The sequence below is a fragment of the Bufo bufo genome, chromosome 11, assembly GCF_905171765.1.
Source record: "Bufo bufo chromosome 11, aBufBuf1.1, whole genome shotgun sequence".
In the NCBI taxonomy this organism is placed as follows: Eukaryota; Metazoa; Chordata; class Amphibia; order Anura; family Bufonidae; genus Bufo; species Bufo bufo.
This window is the reverse complement of record NC_053399.1, coordinates 17,834,095-17,854,251: the sequence shown is the minus strand read 5'-3', so window position 1 is coordinate 17,854,251 and position 20,157 is coordinate 17,834,095. Positions and strand designations below refer to the sequence as shown.

At 46.3% G+C, this 20,157-nt stretch overlaps 1 protein-coding gene across 1 annotated transcript in view; it reads right to left on the bottom strand.

Moving 5' to 3' along the window:
• The window catches only part of LOC120982593 (tyrosinase-like), a 35,423-nt gene extending 17,084 nt beyond the window's left edge, over window positions 1–18,339 (bottom strand). Inside the window, exon 1 of the mRNA XM_040412850.1 lies at window positions 18,290–18,339. The gene's annotated coding sequence lies outside the window, so the exon portion shown is untranslated. The remainder of the gene's footprint in view (window positions 1–18,289) is intronic.
• Between the last annotated feature and the right edge of the window lie 1,818 nt (window positions 18,340–20,157).

Genomic DNA, 20,157 nt, shown 5'->3' with positions numbered 1-20,157 from the left:
CGACAGAGACATACAAGAAGACAGGGACCAGGTAAGTCTTTAATATTTCAACCCTTTCTCTATAGGTCAGCCTCCAGTTCTTCCATCGCTGAACCTTTTCATTTCCGGCTTCCAACTTCTCTTCCCAATTTAGTTTGGCATTATCATCCCTCCCAAATTTGACCCCTAGGATTTTAATATAGGTGGAGGCTCTCACAAATTGTGGCAGATCAAAGTCTGGATCACTGTCTGATATCCAGAGAGCTTGACTCTTCTCAAGGTTGACCAGAGACCCTGAGGCCTCCGAGTAACTTCTGATGGCCGCAGACAACATCTCCACCTCACGAGGCTCAGATATCACTACAGTCACATCATCCACATAGGCAACAACACTCAGGGGCAGGCAATGGGGGACTGGCACCCCCTGAAAACCACACTCCTGCAGTGACCTCAGAAACGGGTTTAAGGCAAATACATACAGCAGCGCACTCAGTGGGCAACCCTGTCTCACCCCTGCCTTAACCCAGAAGGGTTGACCAGAGGAAAGCTCTCAGCCTCACAATACAAAGTCTTTAGCCAATCGATGAATTGCCCCGGAATACCATACTTTGACAAAGTGGCCCATATATACTCATGATCTACTTTGTCAAAGGCTTTAGCCTGGTCAAGACTCACAACATATCTCCCACACCTCAGGGCTTTACATCTCTCAAACATCTCCCTTATTGAGATGACTGCTCTAGAGATGTTCCGCCCTTTTACTGTGCCGAACTGACAGCCTGCCAACAGTGCTGAGGACAGACAAACTAACCTAGTAAACAGGATTGTTGCCAGAATCTTCCTGTCGACATTCAAGAGGGCAATCGGCCTCCAGTTCTTGATGTCACTCGGCTCTTTACCTTAGGACAGCAGAATCAGCGAGGACACTCTCATGGATGGAGGCATCAGGTGACTTTCTAGACATTTTGTATTTACATCCACGAGGATTGGGGCCGAGAGGTCTCTGAATGTCCTATAGAATTCTGCTGTTATCCCATCTGGAACTGGTGCCTTCTAAAGATGTAACTTATCAATGGCCTCTTTAACCTCTGCCACCGTCAAATCTGCTGTCAAAGGAGAAAAGTCCAAATCATTAGTATCAGGGAGTAGAGTTGCCTCCAAGAATTGGGTCCCCTTGTCTCTATCCAAAACCTTCCTCTGAAACAAGTCAGCATAGTAAGACCTCACCACCCCCAGGATACCCTCCCAAGATTCTTGCAAACACCCTGGGGGTCAATGAGACCGGTGACAGATTTATTTGCCACCCGCTCCCGGCAATTCTCAAAGGGATCAGGAGACCCTAAGGACCCATAATCCCGTTCAAGAACCAGGGAGGTGTACTTGCTGTACTGATACTGCCTTATCTCAGATTTCAACTGGTCTATCCTTTGTTGGTCTTCCCCTCCCGCCGAATATAGTGACTCCAATTCTTTCCGCAGCTTGATACTGGCCATACTTACTCTTCCCCTTTATAACTGACAGTCTCTTTAAGAGGGATCTGATCTCATCCTTGACATCCTCCCACCAGTCGGCCATATTGTCATAAAAGTCCACTCTCTCTAGCTGACTCTGTATAAGAGAGTGAACATGACTCTGAACAGAAGGGTCTTCTAATAGACTGGAATTAAGTCTCCATAACCCTCTACCTGTCCCAGAACACTTTGTGACACCCAAACAGAAATATAAGGCCAGATGGTCTGAATAAGGGACGATCTTCTCATCTTTCTCACCAATAGTCTCTAAATTGATTCGACTTCTTCTTTCACCGCAAAAATAAGTACATTTTGGCTTCCGACTACCCTGCACAAACACATCTGACGACCAGGCCTGTTGAATAATTCTGTTTAAGACCTTAGAGTCTCTGGTAAGAGGCCTATTAGAGGTCCTGTCACTAGATGGCCTGGTGGCATTAAAATCTCCAGCCATGATGACAGGGATAGATGTGAAGAGATATGGCTTCACTTCATTATAAAGGGTAACCCTTTCAGTCACTGTCTGCGAACCATAGATATTGATAAGACTTAGCCTCCTACCCTGAATAGTAACTTCCAGAATTAGGCACCTTCCCATCAATACCTATGTATAGTTACATCATTGGTGTTAAACAGGATAGAGACCCCGGCACTTGGTTCCACAGCCAGTGACAAAAAGGATGGACCAGACCGCCATTCACACTTGGCTTCCCATAAGAGTCCTAACGTGTTTAAACGTGTCTCTTGTAAGAAGAAGACATCAGCATCAAGAGACCTTAGATGGTCATAAACCGCATGCCTGGTCCTCCTCACTCTGACACTGTTCACATTACTGGAGAACACTTTAAAGTATAACTGTCGTATTATATATTTTTTGGAGTATTGGATTGTGGTGATTAATATCACCTTGGTGGCCCTATTTAAACTTTTCACTGTGTATTCAATTACCCCTTAATTCCACATTTTTGTTCCCTGTACTGCCTACTTTTACCTGTGCTTAAAATAGGGTTGCTAGGCATGGTCCGTCTTTCTGTTGAAGGACGGAGGACGCAGAAGCAGGCTGCGTGCAAGGTCACATTACTGACAGCCAGGGACTGTAAGTAAATGATTAAAGCCAGGTCCTCCCCAGCAGCTGATAACAGTGCCTGGGCTGTGTGCACTTCTCCCTGTCCCTGCGCTTGGCAGACACTCCCTCACTCAGCAGAGCTGGAGAATGCAGAGTGGAAGCAGCGCAGACCAGGGAAGGGAGATCTGCCGTCTGCTCAGTGTATACATGAAAGCAACATGTGGTAAGAGGACCTCTTTGTGCTGCAGGAGATTAACCCATTAGGGGGAGGGCTCTGGTTACTGACACTTTTGGGGGGCTATTGTTACTGGCTAGTGAGGGCAGGCGGGATTAGCCTCAGGGTGAGGGCAGTGGCGGCCATCTTAACTGAATAGTGAGATTGCAGTTTTATGCAGACTGGTTGCTAAGGGCTGAATCTTATTAAATATGGGGTAAGTCAGTCTAATAGTAACTGATTCTGGAATATCATATTATTAGTAACTACATATATGAAAATTGAAATTAGGGTCTAAATGTGACAGTTATCCTTTAAGGTTAAAGTCGGCCATCAGAGCAAAGCACAAGTAGCAGAGATATTCCCCCCATCATCATAGATCTGAGTCTGAGCCCACCTGCCGACCACCTGTCTCCATGTCTGATTCGGACAGACGTTTAGCTCGCGGGGGTTTCCTTTTTGTGGGGGGATCGCCCTCTTGGTCTTCATTGAATTCATCTACCACCCTCTTTAACTCTCTCTCCATCTCTTCCTCAGCGTCTGACTCTGATAGGACACCATACCTATTTGTAATAGTCATGACACCTGACCTGGGGTCAGTGGCGTATCCAGGCTATGGCAGCCATGGCTAGTGCCATAGGCGCCAAGCGGGGGGGGCGACGCGGCCGGCGGCAGGGCAGAGCAGGAGATGAGCGCCTCCATTGCGGAAGCGCTCATCTCCATAGTCATCTGTATTGCCGTCCTCAGGACGGCAATACAGATGCCTGTCTGTGCTGCGGCAGAGGAGGGAGAGGTGTGTCCCCTCCTGTTCCTCTGATAGGCTGCCGGCTTAGTGCTGGCAGCCTATCAGAGGCCGGTGCAGGCGGCGCGATGACGTCATCGCGTCGCCTAAGCCGTATAGCGAGGGACACAGACGGAAGAGGCGGCCTGCATCGCATCGCATTGCTGGAGGTAAGTATAAGTGTATTATTTTTTTATATTTTTTTATATAGGTACAATACTGGGCTGGCACATGATAAGGGGGGCTACTGGGCTGGCACATAAGGGGGGCTACTGGGCTGGCACATAAGGGGGGACTACTGGGCTGGGCTGGCACATGATAAGGGGGGCTACTGGGCTGGCACATGATAAGGGGGGACTACTGGGCTGGCACATGATAAGGGGGGACTACTGGGCTGGCACATGATAAGGGGGGACTACTGGGCTGGCACATGATAAGGGGGGCTACTGACACATGATATGGGGGGGCTCTGGCTACTGGCACATGATGGTGGGGGGGGGGCTCTGGCTACTGGCACATGATATGGGGGGGGCTCTGGCTACTGGCACATGATATGGGGGGGGCTCTGGCTACTGGCACATGATAAGGGGGGCTACTGGGCTGGCACATGATAAGGGGGGCTACTGACACATGATATGGGGGGGCTCTGGCTACTGGCACATGATGGTGGGGGGGCTCTTATTACTGGCACATGATTGGGGGCATCTATGGGGGCACATCTTACTGCAGATTATTGGGGGGCACTATAGGGGCATCTACTGAGGCTAAAAAAGAAGATATTTTATATGGGGGCTCTGTATAGGGGCATTTTATACTGGGACACATTATGGTGGGTACTATGGGGAAGGGGGGGGCACTATGGGGGTCATCTACGGGGGCACTGAGAAGGGGTATTTTATATTGGCACATTATGGGAACATTAGCTCAACTGGGGGCATTACAAATGTTTTGCATATTATAAGGAGAATTATTACTACTGGGGGGGCATTATGGTGGGCTTTATTACTCCCCCATGGTATGACCCCCTAGTAGCTGCACCAGCCTCTCCCTGCTCTGCTATCCCTCTGCCCTTTCTCCAAATCCTTATTATGAAATCTTTCTCATTAGGTTAAAGCACAACATCAGCTCCGCCGAGCCCCCGGCCAAAGTGTTGAAGTGGCGTCCGAGATCCCCAAGGGCCAAGTCAAGTAACTAAGTTTTTATGGGGGTTCTACAAAAGAGCTTTTTTTTTTTTTTTTTTTGTTAAGGTTATCTGAAAGATGGGTTTAAAATATTTTGACAGGGGCGCAGTTTCAGTGCTTGCCATAGGCGCCATTTTCACTAGATACGCCTCTGCCTGGGGTCTACTTTCTTTTTGGACAGTGGTCCATTCCCCCTCAGGCTTATGGTTGATTTTGTCTTTCTTCCGTCTCTTCTGCGGATTTATTGATGCTGGGGCAGAAGACGACATGCCCACAACCTTCTTAGTGACCTCCCCGTTCCCCTCAGTGGCTCCTGGCTGGGACTGGTCAGGCACTATGTCACCCATATTGTCACCCATATTGTGCTGAGACTCGGGCGGTGTTACTACTGACCCTGACAACAGCGTCTCCTCCTCTAGGTCATCTGCCCCTTCCAGCCAGTCCTCATCAGGGAAGTCCTTACAGATAGTATGCCAGGCGTCTGGACAGTCCCTGTGGGAGTGACCGATCCTACCACATAGGTTGCACCGGATGTTCTGGCAGGTGGCCCCCACATAAGTTACATTTTACCAGGGTGCACACACTCGTAATATGACCGGCCTTTCCACATTTAAAACATTTTCTAGGCTGACCCGCATAGAAGCATACTCCTTTCTCCCGGCCAATAAAGAATGAGTTGGGCAGATGTTGGGTAATGTTGTTAACCTGCCATAACTTTACCAGGACCTTCCACTCCCCAGTCCTTATGCCATCCTCGTCCCTGGTCTTGGTCAGATATGACATTAGGTCAAAGTGTCTTTTTAGCCATACAACAATATCCTGGTGTGGTACCGACTTGTTCCAGAATATTATGGTGATGTTTGCTGTGTCTGGTCTAAAGATGTGGATGAGGCTGAACTTATTCCAGCCATCAGCATCTCTCACCCGGGCGAAAAGGAGCCCAGAAGCGGTCCAGGTCAGACATGAGTTTAAAACTGACGTCATACCCCTGCCTGTCAGGAAGGTTTATCACTGCCAGGATGTTAGATGGCAGGAAACCCATTTGGTGGCACAGAAGTTCACAGACCACAAACCTCCTGTCAGGCAACTCCTCCTTGGCCCCTCTATGTCTGAACCTGACCACGTTCCTCCTCTTAAAAGCCTGACCTGTATAGTTTACATTAGACCTGAAGGATGGTGACCAACGGCTCCAGGCATTACCAGAGGAGACACCACCAGTTCCACCCTCCTGCTGTACTTGGGGGCGCTGTGGTGGCTGCTGACCGCCTGCACTATGAGGGTCTGACACTTCTAGTGTAACTAAAGGGGGGAAGTGCTGTGCATCAGACTGTACAGCCCCCTCCCTACCATCATCCTTTATACTTTGTGGGTCACAAGCCTCTGAAGGCTGATCTAATGGTGGACCCGACTCTAGAGATGACCCCAAATCCCACACAGACGGTGAAGCGCTCCCCTCTGCAGAAACCTCATCAGTAATATCACATAGTCATATCAGTGCAGTCACTAGCAGTATGATCCTGCTCTACAGAGCCCCGACAGTCCTGCTGAGCCATGACCTGTGAGCTCTCTGCTGCACTGCTGCCTTCAGGCGAGAGCCCACAGTCCTGCTGCTCTCTACTGCCCCCCAGGGCTTGTGGTGACTGCACTGCTACTGCAGAGTTACCTTCTTGTTTGAGTCCACAGTTCTGCTTCACAATACAAACTGCTTGGACTTGTGGTACCTTTTGAGGAGTCTCTGCAGGTCTTTGCTGTTGCTGGACACTTTCTCCCACTTGTCTGTACAAATTACCTTTCTCAAAAGGGAAGCTGGCTGGTCTGAGGACTGGTCTTGCACAGGCCTGTTGGGTGTCATCTGGACAGGTTGGAGACTTGGGTTTAGCATTAGATGGAGATGGTTCTGGCGCAGGTCTTTCCTCATGTCCCTCAAATCTTTGCTGGTTCCTGAAGGATTTAGCGACTGGTCCCATCTGCTCCAATACAGCCTCCATGTCCTGCACAGTCTCAGCAAGTTGCACAGCGAGGGAACTCAGCTTCTTGTCATGAACAGCCTGATTGTTAGGGTTTGCTGCCTTTAGCTTATACACACACTCTATCTGTTTCTGCAGCTGTAGTTTTGTCTTTTTTAATGTCTCTAGTCTCTTGACCAGAGCTGGGATCTGCTCGGCCAGACATAGTTCTGGTGCACGCTGAGTATTGGGGGGTTGTGTACTCACAGAATGGCTTCTTACAGGCGTCCCTCTGCTTGGTCCTTGCACAGGACTTTGCTCTTTAGGTGACATCCAGATTGGTGTGGCCGTGGTCACTGCTGCGAGGTCACTATCTCCAGATTGGGGACTGGGCCTCTGGTTCAACCCAGTGACCGCACTTGTGGCCCCATGAAGCCTTCCTGCAGTATTCCCTCTGGTCTCATCTGTCGTGTTGGCGACTTTTGCACTGTTCCCACTCCCGTAACGTGTGCGGTCAGACCGTATCTGGACAGGCTGCTGCAGATTCTCCTGCATGGTCTGCTTCTCCAGGGATGTTCTCCTCTGCCTGCCATGTTCTTACTTAGTGATGTTTCCTTCTTTACTTCCAACACTTTTCTTTTCATCTTTGCTTCCTGCTGCACTGGGACTGACAACACTCTGAACATTGCTTCCTTCGAAAGATACTTTTGGATGTTTATCCATGGTGTAAAGAGTCTGGGAATTATTTCCCAAAATAGGCCTTGGACCCAGAGTGGCCCTGCCCTGGGCTTTCTCCAGACATCCAAAGCCTCAGGAGAGCTACTGACACACGTCCTCACAGCTAGGAGGCAGTATTATAGTAGTTATATTCTTGTACATAGGAGCAGTATTATAGTAGTTAAATTCTTCTACATAGGAGGCAGTATTATAGTAGTTATATTCTTATGCATAGGAGCAGTATTATAGTAGTTATATTCTTGTATATAGGAGGCATGAAGAGGGAATTGGCTAATTGTTTGGTCCCTTATCATCGTATTTTACCTGACTCGCTCCCCACCTCCTATAAATAAATACACGACCCTACTGCTCGGATTTAATCGGCCACAGCAGCCGTTTATTGAATAAATACATAACAACATAATTAACTTAACAATAAATTAACCAATGACGAGGGAGGTCCTAGAAGCCCCAATAGCCTCATAAACACTGTGAAAAAATCTGCGACTCCATCTTGCCCCCAGCCGTTGAACCCAGCTCGGAGGCAGCAACTTATGGACGCCTAGTTCGTTAATACCAGCTCCTCCATGAGAGTCCAGCCCCTCCCGCGGGGCCCTCCCATCCTCAGATACCACCATATTTTTCTACTTCAAGGACCTCCCCTGCCTCCAAGAACGCGCAGATTGAACTCCTCAAGTCTGGGCGTCCCTCCACATCCGTAACGCTATCTCCACTTCACTCTGGACCCCCAAAGACCACAAATCCGTCCCCACCGCATTCAAATGCACCCCATCCATTCTCCAAAATGCACCTGTCATGCCCCACGATGTGCGGAGGTCAGCCAGGATTGCAGCACGAGTCTAGTATTTGTTTTGATGCGGTTCTGGATCCGCCTCGCATCAGGTGCACTGGGTGGAGTCATTAGTTTAAATGGTCTCCAGCTAAGTGCTCTGAGCGGATTATACTGTTCATTATGGTCTGGGTTTGGAGGGAAGGTTGGCTGTTTGTTCCTGCTCTCAGCAGATAAGTGTTGTTTCTTGTTTGGTTGTTTATGTCATCTTTCCCATCCAGGTTCTGTGCGAGCAGGCTGCTCCTTTCTCCCCACTTCACCATCTCAGGGAGTTCAGGGTTCTGTTAGTATAGGCTGGAGGACACAGCAAATCTACCTTCAAGGTTTGTCTGTGGGCTGAGCAATGCAGGGAAAGAGGTCAGGGATAAACTAGGAGGTGACCCTTCCCCTGTCTCTCGTCCAGAGCCTGGCTGGTGTGTTCTTTTAAACTGTGCACGTCCGCCGTGACAGCACCAACTCCCTTTTCCAATTCTTCATGACGCACCGCCACAGCCCCATTCTTTGCCATAAACCGGCCCACTGCCCTATTCACCTTTATCCGGGCCTTATTAATGCTCTCCACAGACCTTGCCTCCCCCCATGCCTTACGCGGCACAATGTCCGACCAAACCGTAACCGCACCAGGAAACAACGCCCAGATCCTCAGCAGGTCAAACTTCACATCCCGTATCAACTCCCTAAATGGACACCTCCCCAAGTCATTCCCTCCAACATGGAGTACCAACACATCCGGAGGCCGATCCAACCAAGCAAACCGCTGCACCTCCCGCAACACCCCCCCCATAACATACCTCTAACCCCTAACCACCTAACTGTAGCCACCTCTGAACTCAACCCAAGCTGGCGACCATTTGGCCTAACATCTGCTCTGATCGCCCCCCAAAAAACATAGGAATGTCCTAAAATCCACACCAAGGCCGCCGGAAAACCAGCAAACAAAAACATAATTAACACAACCCCTACCTACTGCACCACAATTACAAAAAACCCAGCCTAACATAAGATTTAAATCGTGCCGACTCCCAACGCCCAATCCTCATAATTATTTCATCACTGACCACTAATCTAGCCACCTCAGTCGCAGCACCGATCCTAAATGAATGTCCAGAATACTCCTTATCCTGAACCCCCAAAGCCTTCAAACATTTTTTAAACACAGCCAAGAATTGAAATCTAGACAAACGAACCATCCTCATGTCGAAAAAACAGCAATGAATCCCTCACAATACCCAACCGATACCTCCCCACACACCGAACTGGGCACATACCACATCCAGGAACAGAAAACAATGTAAACTGTTGCCCTCTGCCCTCCTGGTCTGTCTTTGACCTGCGAATCCGAACCATAACCCTATCCTCGCCAAACTCCACATCCTCACTCATCAACCCCCCGACACGGTTGACACTGCTGCTCACCAACTCCCTCAATCTGAAAGCCCCAAAAAACGCTAACGCAAATGCCGCCCCAAAACAACCCTAACTCCCATCCAGAGCTATAAACAACGCTCAACTTCTCACCCATCTGTACCAATAAATCGAAAGACACCGGCCTCCTCCAATCTGTCACCGTACCCGCCCCCCCTACACCAGCCTTTTAAAACCTGCCGTACTAAAAAACCTTTTGTCAAATCCACCAGTCCCCGCAGCCTGAACCCAAACGCCACAGCTGCAATCAAACGATTCACCCTAGACACCGACCAACCCTCACTTTTTAAATGCCCCAACAACATAACCAACTTAACACCCCCATCATCCACACCTGCTCCCCAGTCACCGATCCACCTCTCCCAGATTTCCCACGCCTTACCATACTCCCTCCACGTACCAGGACTCAGTGAATCCCTAAGCAACCCCATCACCTCTCCTCCAAGATCCCCCACAGCCATGACGGACACTCCAGACCCTCCAACTCCGCTTCTGGAGCAAGAAGCCGGAACCGATCACACTGTGAACGAGAAAGAGAATCCGCCCCAAAATTAGCCACTCCAGCGACATGCTCTGCCACCAACCACACGTTTATCGATAAGCAACGCAATACCAAAAACTGCAAAAGCCTAACCACTGGAGGAGAAGATGCAGATAAACTGTTGATAGCCTGGACTACCCCCAAATTATCACAATGAAAACGCACCTTCCTATTTTCAAACCTTTTTCCCCACAACACAACCGCCATCACAATGGGAAACAACTCTAACAATGCAATATTTTTCACCCAACCCCGTGCCACCCACGACTCCGGCCACCAGCCCACACACCATTGCCCTTGACAATAAGCGCCAAAACCCACACCCCCCGACGCATCCGTATATAACTCAAAATCCGCAGTATCACAAACCTCCCCCATGACCAATGTCCGCCCATTATACTGCCCCAAAAATTCCACCCAAACCCTTAAATCCCCTTTTAACTCTTTCCGCAACCTAATGAAGTGATAAGGCGCAGACACACCTGATGTAGCGGCGGCCAACCTTCTACAGAAAATTCTACCCATCGGTATAATCTGACATGCAAAATTAAGCTTCCCTAACAACGACTGTAGATCCCTCAACCTAATCTTCTCCCGCACTATGGCCTTATCAATTTCCTGCCGCAAATTCAGCAACTTTTCCTCAGGAAGCCTACACTCCATCCTCTCAGTGTCTATAACGATCCCCAGGAAACACAATTCCATCACTGGACCCAACATCTTTTCCATCGCTAACTGCACCCCAAAACGCGCAAAAACTGACTGCACCGTGTGCAACAACAAAGAACAGACCCGAGAATTCGCAGGCCCCAAACACAAAAAATCATCCAAATAATGAATAACCGATGAACAACCCGAAACTTCCACCACCACCCACTCCAAAAATGAGCTAAAAGTCTCAAAGTACGCACACGAGAGAGAGCACCCCATAGGTAAACACCTATCCACAAAATACTCCCCCTCCCAACAACAACCCAACAAACCCATGCTCTCCACGTGAACCGGAAGCAGCCGAAAAGCCGCTTCAACATCAACTTTTGCCAACAATGCCCCCCGCCCACACCGTCTTACCCACTTAACAGCCAAATGACTTATACACTACCGAACAAAGTTTCTCAAACCAAGACTGGGTAGGTCTGTGTCTATTACTTCCTATCAGTGGCTTGGAGACTGAGTTAAACTCAATCAGTTCCAGGAAATTACATGAGCTTATAAGGGTATTTAGTGAGTGATGGTCAAAGAGGTCTCCAGAGGTCACCCTCAGAAATTCCTCAGTTGTAAACTTGCGTAGTTTGAGCCAGGACGAGGCTATTTGCTTGACATTTGGGCCCGTGGCGAAGGGGAGCAGATCTGCTGGCATAGAGGGGGAGGGATTGTTCAGAAGATTAAGTTTGCTATTTAACTGCTGAATCACTGAGGCTGTTCCCCCCCCCCCCCCCTTCCCCAAGTAGGACTTGCGACCTGAGGTTAGAAGTGTTGAGACCCCATAGGCCTGCCTTCTGGACTAAGGAGAGTTGAGCAAGCTCCAAATCACTTCCCCAAGTTTGGTATTTAGAGGCGTGCAATTGGATCCATCTCTTCAGATGTATAGCCTGATAATAAAGGTGTGCGTCTGGCAAAGCAAACCCCCCTGTGTTCTTCCCCTGTATCAGCCTATTATGGGCTATCCTGGCCATCTTCCCGCCCCACAGGAATGTCCTAAATATTCTCCTAACCTGACAGAAGAAGGACACAGGGAGAAAAATGGGCAACATCTGAAGCACATGGAGGAGTCTGGGCATGATGAAGGCCTTTTAACAGATTCTTTCTACCCATCCATGAGACATATGGGATTTTAGGAGAATGAAGTTGACTCTGCACATCCTTCAGTAAGGGGCCAAAGTTCAAAGGGAAAATCTGATTTAAACTGGCCGGTAACTTAATCCCCAAATAGGAAAGGTGAGAGCCCTGCCAAATGAACGGTGTCATACCCTTTAGTAAGGAAATCCTTTTGCTTGGCGCCGAGACATTCATTGCTTCCGATTTCGTGTAGTTGACTTTAAAATTAGAAATCCTCCCATATTGGTCGAAGAGGGATAGAAGATGCGGAAAGGCCTCGACAGGGTTTGTGAGCATAACCAGAAGATCATCAGCATAAGCAGCATTTATGAATTCAGGGGAGCTGTCATTGACCTTGAGACCTCTAATACCGGGATGTTCTCTAATCGCTTGCAATAACGTCTCCATGACCATGACATATAGTGTGGGCGACAGTGGACAGCCCTGACGGGTCCCATTTGTGATCGGAAATGGCTGAGATAGTGTCCCGTTCACCCTTATGCGAGCACTAGGTTCATGATAAAGGGACATGATAGCGTTTTCGAATTGTTCTGGAATACCAAATTTATGTAAGGTTTTTCTCATGTAGCTCCAACTCACCCCGTCAAAGGCCTTTTCCGCATCCACACCCAGGAGAACCAATGAAGTCCCCGTTTTCTTAGCAAGTTGCATCGCTGAAATTACTCTGCAAGAGTTTTGATTGCCCTCTCTCCCAGGCACAAACCCGGCCTGATCAGGATGAATCAGTTTTGGCAGAAGGGGTGCAAGGCGGGAGGCTAACAATTTGGCCCATATTTTGACATCAACGTTGAGGAGTGAAATCGGTCTATAACTGCCGCACTGGTTGGGGTCCTTTCCTACTTTTGGGAAAATTGTGACCGTCGCTTCTAGAGATTGCTTATGGAGTGTGGAACCTTTTAGCAGGGAATTGCACCAGGTGGTCATATGTGGGGTTAAAATAGGCAAAAGCTTTTTATAATACCCAACCGAGAACCCATCAGGCCCGGGACACTTCCCCATTGGCATAGAGCCCAGTATATTCGCTGTTTCCTCTAGTGTGACCGGGGCGAGAAGCTGTTCCTCATCTTCGGCCTTAAGTGTAGGTAGTTTAATGTTCGACAGAAATTTATCAGCCGCTGAGGCTATATCGGTTTCTGTGTCCCCGTCTGGACAATTAAGACCATAGAGCTGGCTATAAAATAGTTGGAATTCTTCTGCAATGTCTGAGGTTTTGTGCATTAGTTGACCCTTAATACTTTTAATTCCATGTATATAGGAAGCGTCCTTCCTCTGTTTAAGCCTCGTGCCTTTGTCTCCATGGGCATAAAAACGGAACTGAGCATATTGGTATGATTTGGCCTGGTGGTAGTTAAGATGATCCTTTAGTTTTATCCTAGTAAGCTTAAGTTCTGATTGGGCCTCTATGGATTTGGATTTTTTGTGCAAAGACTTTAAGGCAGAAATCTTTTCTAGCAGCGAGAGGAAAGTTTTTTTTGTCTTCTTTTTTTTCCCGGCTACCCAGGGCTATCAGTTCCCCCCTGATGACCGCCTTGTGTGTCTCCCAGACAGTAGCAATAGAGACGTCATCCGTGATGTTCTCCGAAAAAAACTGCTGCAGCTTAACCTCTAGGTTTCTCACCTCCTCTGTGTCATCTAGCAGAGTCTCAGTTAATCTCCACTGTTTAGAACGCTGAGATAAATCAGAGAACACCACGGATGTCGTGACTGAAGCGTGGTCAGATACTGTCATGGGGTCTATGGTGGAATTTTTCACCAAATCAGCATGACCTCTGGAGATAATAACATAGTCTAATCTGGAATAGACCTTGTGCGGAGCTGAGAAAAATGTATAATCCAGATCAGTAGGATGGATCAGACGCCAAGTATCTATCAAATGAGCCCCTGCTATATACTTGTTTATCCTACCTAGGGCTGCATGAGTCAACTGGGAGGACTGATCCGAAGTATCTACCAGGGGGTTTAGGGCAACATTAAGGTCTCCCCCTACCAACCATATGCCTTCTGCAAACGATGCCAGTTTAGTTAGAGCTGCTTTCAGCCACGGGCCTTGCCCCCGATTAGGACTATACAGACTCGCCAGTGTCACCACTACCGTACCCAACTTGCCCTTTACAAATATGTAGCGTCCCTCCAGATCAGACAGAGATGAAATGAGGGAGAAGGGGATCCTCTTGGATATAGCGATCCCCGCACCACTGGAAGCCTTAGCATGAGCGCTGATAAACCAGTGCTGGAAGTAGGACTGAGAGAGTTTAGGAACATGACCTAGCTTAAGGTGCAGTTCCTGAAAGAAGCAAACGTCTGTGCGTCTCTTCTTCAGGAGTCGGATCACCTGCGAGCATTTCTGGGGGGTGCTAAAACCCTGTACATTAAATGAGGTGCAGTTAACTATAGCCATCGGTACATTGTTATGCGCGTATACAAGTAAGCAAAAATACATGTGAGCATGGACAGGGAAACATGGGTAAAACAACCGGGTGAATAACCCAGAAAAATCTGGTCTTTAGCAGAAACAGATGAGCCCCTTTGGCTAACCATCACAAACTTAAACAGAGTGTGCAGTATTAAACACAAGAGTGGCTCAAGTGCAATGAAAAAGCACCAGACTAGAGCATAGGAACCACCGGTGGCTAGGTGGGAGCGGGCTGACATATGTAGTGTCAGTCGATACTGCTCCTGGAGCCACAAATCAGGGTTCCATGCCCCTACAAAGCATGCCAAATTTACATAAGTAAATAAGTAAACCTCCTAACTCTCCTAATCGCTGGCACAGGTTTAGCTAAACATATATGTATAGATGTTAGAACTTAGGCTAACTGAATGCGACTCCTTAGTGCAAAAATACAATCAGACATTGCTTAAATGCTCCCTATAGCAGTCGTCTGATGAACCTTCAAGTGAGTGCTAATGGGCACTGTTCACCTGGATGACGCTACAGTCCTCCATTACAGAGGCGCTCCTTAAACAAAACAAACCGCAACTTAGGAGGCCTTCATAGTAGTAAGCAACATACGACCTGCAGCGACAGTTCAGGTGACTCTCTGTTTAGATCCCAAACCTTTTCTTGGAGGCACTCTGGAGCATTCAGGGAGTTCTGGAAGCAGGACGCCAGTGTCCGCCGAGGGCAGCCATGATGGTATATCTTGTGGCGTAGCGTTGAGCAGCTCCCACGCCGCCGGCAGGTCACTGGGGATCCGAATTGTGCACCTTCTGCCTTCTTTGGAAAGCGTAAGCCCAAAGGGGAAAAGCCACTTGAACGGAATCTTGTTCAGCCGTAGAATTTCTGTGACTGGGCGCAGGGCTCTTCTCTTGCTTAGGGTTGAAGGCGCGAGGTCTTGAAATAGCAGGATCTTGGTCCCATCATGCTGTAAGTCCTGCTTCTCTCTGGCCGCCTTGAATATCGCAGCGGTATCCACATAGCGTAAAAGTCCACAGACCACATCACGAGGAGGGTCGCCATCTTTGGGTTTAGGGCGCAGGGAGCGGTGAATGCACTCAATTGTAACCGCTAAGGTGCTTTCCGGACCTAGCAGGGATGTGAAAATGGAGGATGCTGCTGCAGGCAGCTCTTCATGAGACACCGTCTCTGGCAGCCCTCTGAAGCGCACATTCTTGCGTCTGCTTCTATTCTCCTGATCTTCGATCAGGGCATAGGCGTGGTCCAGGGAGGACATGTAAGCAGAGCAATTTTCACCTAGTGTGCGGGCATGTTCTAAGATGGCCCCTTGCGTCTGTTCGAGCCGTTCGACTCTATGGCCGATATGTTTAATGTCCCCTTTAATTTCATTAAGCTCCTGCATCACCGGTAACAACGCCGATGAGAGCGCTTGCTGTAGGAACTTTTTAGAAATAGGCTCCGGAGCGTCAGCATGTGAACTTAGGGAACCCTCAGTATACGGGCTATCAGCTCTCTCGGCATCTTCAATACCTTCATCAGGATCTGTCGGCGCCATCTTGGGTCGCTTTGATGCCGGAGCTGTAGTCCTCTTATTGAAATACTTCTCCATATCGGAGGGCCCCCGATCTTGCTTGAGGGGTTCAAGTCTGTCTTTGGGCAAATATCTGCCAACTTTTCCCATGTTTGAGCGAATAGGGTGCGAGATAAACCACTTTGTAGGGCAATGGAGAGGAGAGCTCTCTTCACATGCTGCCGGTCAGGAAGCCGGTCAAACTCCGCCCCTTATAGTAGTTATATTCTTCTACATAGGAGCAGTATTATAGTAGTTATATTCCTGTACATAGGAGCAGTATTATAGTAGTTATATTCTTGTACATAGGAGGCAGTATTATAGTAGTTATATTCTTGTACATAGGAGCAGTATTATAGTAGTTATATTCTTGTACATAGGAGCAGTATTATAGTAGTTATATTCTTGTACATAGGAGCAGTATTATAGTAGTTATATTCTTGTACATAGGAGCAGTATTATAGTAGTTATATTCTTGTACATAGGAGCAGTATTATAGTAGTTATATTCTTGTACATAGGAGCAGTATTATAGTAGTTATATTCTTGTGTTTAGGAGCAGTATTATAGTAGTTATATTCTTGTGTTTAGGAGCAGTATTATAGTAGTTATATTCTTGTACATAGGAGCAGTATTATAGTAGTTATATTCTTGTACATAGGATCAGTATTATAGTAGTTATATTCTTGTACATAGGAGCAGTATTATAGTAGTTATATTCTTGTACATAGGAGCAGTATTATAGTAGTTATATTCTTGTGTTTAGGAGCAGTATTATAGTAGTTATATTCTTGTGTTTAGGAGCAGTATTATAGTAGTTATATTCTTGTACATAGGAGCAGTATTATAGTAGTTATATTCTTGTACATAGGAGAAATATTATAGTAGTTATATTCTTGTACATAGGAGAAATATTATAGTAGCTATATTCTTGTACATAGGAGGCAGTATTATAGTAGTTATATTCTTGTACATAGGAGGCAGTATTATAGTAGTTATATTCTTGTACATAGGAACAGTATTATAGTAGATATATTCTTGTACATAGGAGCAGTATTATAGTAGTTATATTCTTGTACATAGGGGGCAGTATTATAGTAGTTATATTCTTGTACATAGGGGGCAGTATTATAGTAGTTATATTCTTGTACATAGGGGCAGTATTATAGTAGTTATATTCTTGTACATAGGAGCAGTATTATAGTAGTTATATTCTTGTATATAGGAGCAGTATTATAGTAGTTATATTCTTGTACATAGGAGGCAGTATTATAGTAGTTATATTCTTGTACATAGGAGCAGTATTATAGTAGTTATATTCTTGTACATAGGAGCAGTATTATAGTAGTTATATTCTTGTACATAGGAGCAGTATTATTGTAGTTATATTCTTGTACATAGGAGAAATATTATAGTAGTTATATTCTTGTACATAGGAGGCAGTATTATAGTAGTTATATTCTTGTACATAGGAACAGTATTATAGTAGTTATATTCTTGTACATAGGAGGCAGTATTATAGTAGTTATATTCTTGTACATAGGAGCAGTATTATAGTAGTTATATTCTTGTGTTTAGGAGCAGTATTATAGTAGTTATATTCTTGTACATAGGAGCAGTATTATAGTAGTTATATCCTTGTACATAGGAGGCAGTATTATAGTAGTTATATTCTTGTACATAGGAGCAGTATTATAGTAGTTATATTCTTGTACATAGCAGCAGTATTATAGTAGTTATATTCTTGTACATAGGAGCAGTATTATAGTAGTTATATTCTTGCACATAGGAGCAGTATTATAGTAGTTATATTCTTGTACATAGGAGCAGTATTATAGTAGTTATATTCTTGTACATAGGAGCAGTATTATAGTAGTTATATTCTTGTACATAGGAGCAGTATTATAGTAGTTATATTCTTGTCCATGTAGAGCATATTTCATTTCTTATATTCCTCAGTTAGGATATTATTGCCCTTTTTGGGAGGTAAAATGATCTCCTGCTTCACAGTTTTTTCATAAACAGATGTGACCAGATTTCAGATCACACTTCATGCAGTTGCTTTGTCTCAGAGGTTACAGTTGCTCCTGGGTTTTGTCCAGTAGCCTCTTTACCACAAAACAGTACAGTATCACTATAAAGACCATGCCGCTGTAATTGGGCCTCTGGTAAGGACCTGGGCCCTGAGCTCCAAGGCTCCTCTCTGTTTTTGTGTTCTAGATTCTCCTGCGTACAGATAACCCCATGATCTACAAGGGTCAAGGTGTCTTACCTGGTGAAGATGTCTTCTGCTCTCCTGGGTCCAGGTGAGAGGTAATGAAGCTTCTCCGTCACTGTGATCTGTGACCCAGGACTGGTACCTATTTATACAGCTGCAAGTTATTTTACACATGGAAGGGCAGTTAAGTCAGACAATGGGTGGCATCTACCTCAATTATTTCTTTGACATGACCTAAGACTATAAATGACTCCATAGCACAATGCAATACTGAAATAAATCATCTACGATGTTATTTATTCATTTATGCAGCAGGAATATCCAAAAATTGCAAGGAACTTTCTGGAAATTAGGTATCAAGAGTCACATTTGGTGCAAGAGCTTATTCTCTATTTCACAAGAAAGTTCAGTCAGTTTTGGATACAATTGCGTTCAGTGTTTCAGTTTTTTCCGCGCAGTTGCAATCAGTATTGATTTGTTTTTCACACGCATGAAAAAAAACCGGAAGGTTTAGGACCCTTTCACATGAGCGAGTTTTCCGTTCGGGTGCAATGCGTGAAATCACCCGCATTGAATCCTAGACCATTTATTTCAATGAGTCTGTGCACATGAGCCGTGTTTTTCATGCGTCATTTCTGCGTTATGTGAGAATCGCAACATGTTCTGTATTCTGCGTTTTTCACGCAGTCCTGGCCCCATAGAAGGGAATGGTTCTTCAGTGAAAAACTCATTGCATCTGGATGTAATGCGTTTTTCACTGATGGTTCCTAGGAGATGTCGTTTGTAAATCTTAGTTTTTTTTCCACGCACGTAAAAAGGCATCAAAACTGATTGCACCAGCACGGAAAAAACTGAAACACCTGAACGCAATTGCAGACAAAACTGACTGAATTTGCGAAATGGTGCGAGTTTTACTGAATGCATCCTGAGCCAATCCGAATCATTCACGTGAAAGAGTCCTTACAAACAACATCAGTGAAAAACGCATATTATTCGGATGCACTGCGTTTTTCACTGAAGCCCCATTCACTACTATGGCGCCAGGGCTGCATGAAAAACACAGAATACAGAAAGTGCGGCGATTTTCACGCAACGCAGAAATGATTCGTGAAAAACAACGCTCATGTGCACAGGCCTATTGAAATGAATGAGTCAGGATTCAGTACGGTACACCCGCGCAGAAAACCCGTTCTTGTGAAAGACCTAATGCAAGTGTATTCGGTATTTAGTATCCGCAGACAGAAGGAGGATTCATCTAGACAGACCCTTTTTTGGGTGAAGCTGCCCCATTCATCAGCTGTTTTGGCTGGGGCTGCTGCAGCAGTGGAGAGGTCAGGTGGAGTGCCCACTGCTGGAGAAATGTAGTATTGCATGAAAGCCATTCAAACGAATAGCCAATTAACATTTATGTTCACATACTGTACATGGAAGTGACTCTCCACTTAAATAATAGAAGGGGTATAACGGCTGCACGTGCCACTTATCAACCAACACTTGTCATAATAATAATAATAATTATTATTTATATAGCGCCACCATATTCTGCAGCGTTATACAAATTCATAGGGTTCATGTACAAAACAAAAGTAACTGTCTAATATACAACTGAAACACTAGGAGTCATACCAAGGGATCTAACATCATACAAAGGAATTCACAGAAGAGGATGATTTTTATATTTCCAGTTCATGATGATGATAAGTTATTATTATTATTATTATTATTAACCACTTCCCGCAACTGTAACGCCGAAAGGCGTCATTGCGGCGGCTCCCCCAGGCTACGCTAACGCCAATAGGCGTCATCTCGCGTGAGCCGAGATTTCCTGTGAACGCGCGCACACAGGCGCGCGCGCTCACAGGAACGGAAGGTAAGAGAGTTGATCTCCAGCCTGCCAGCGGCGATCGTTCGCTGGCAGGCTG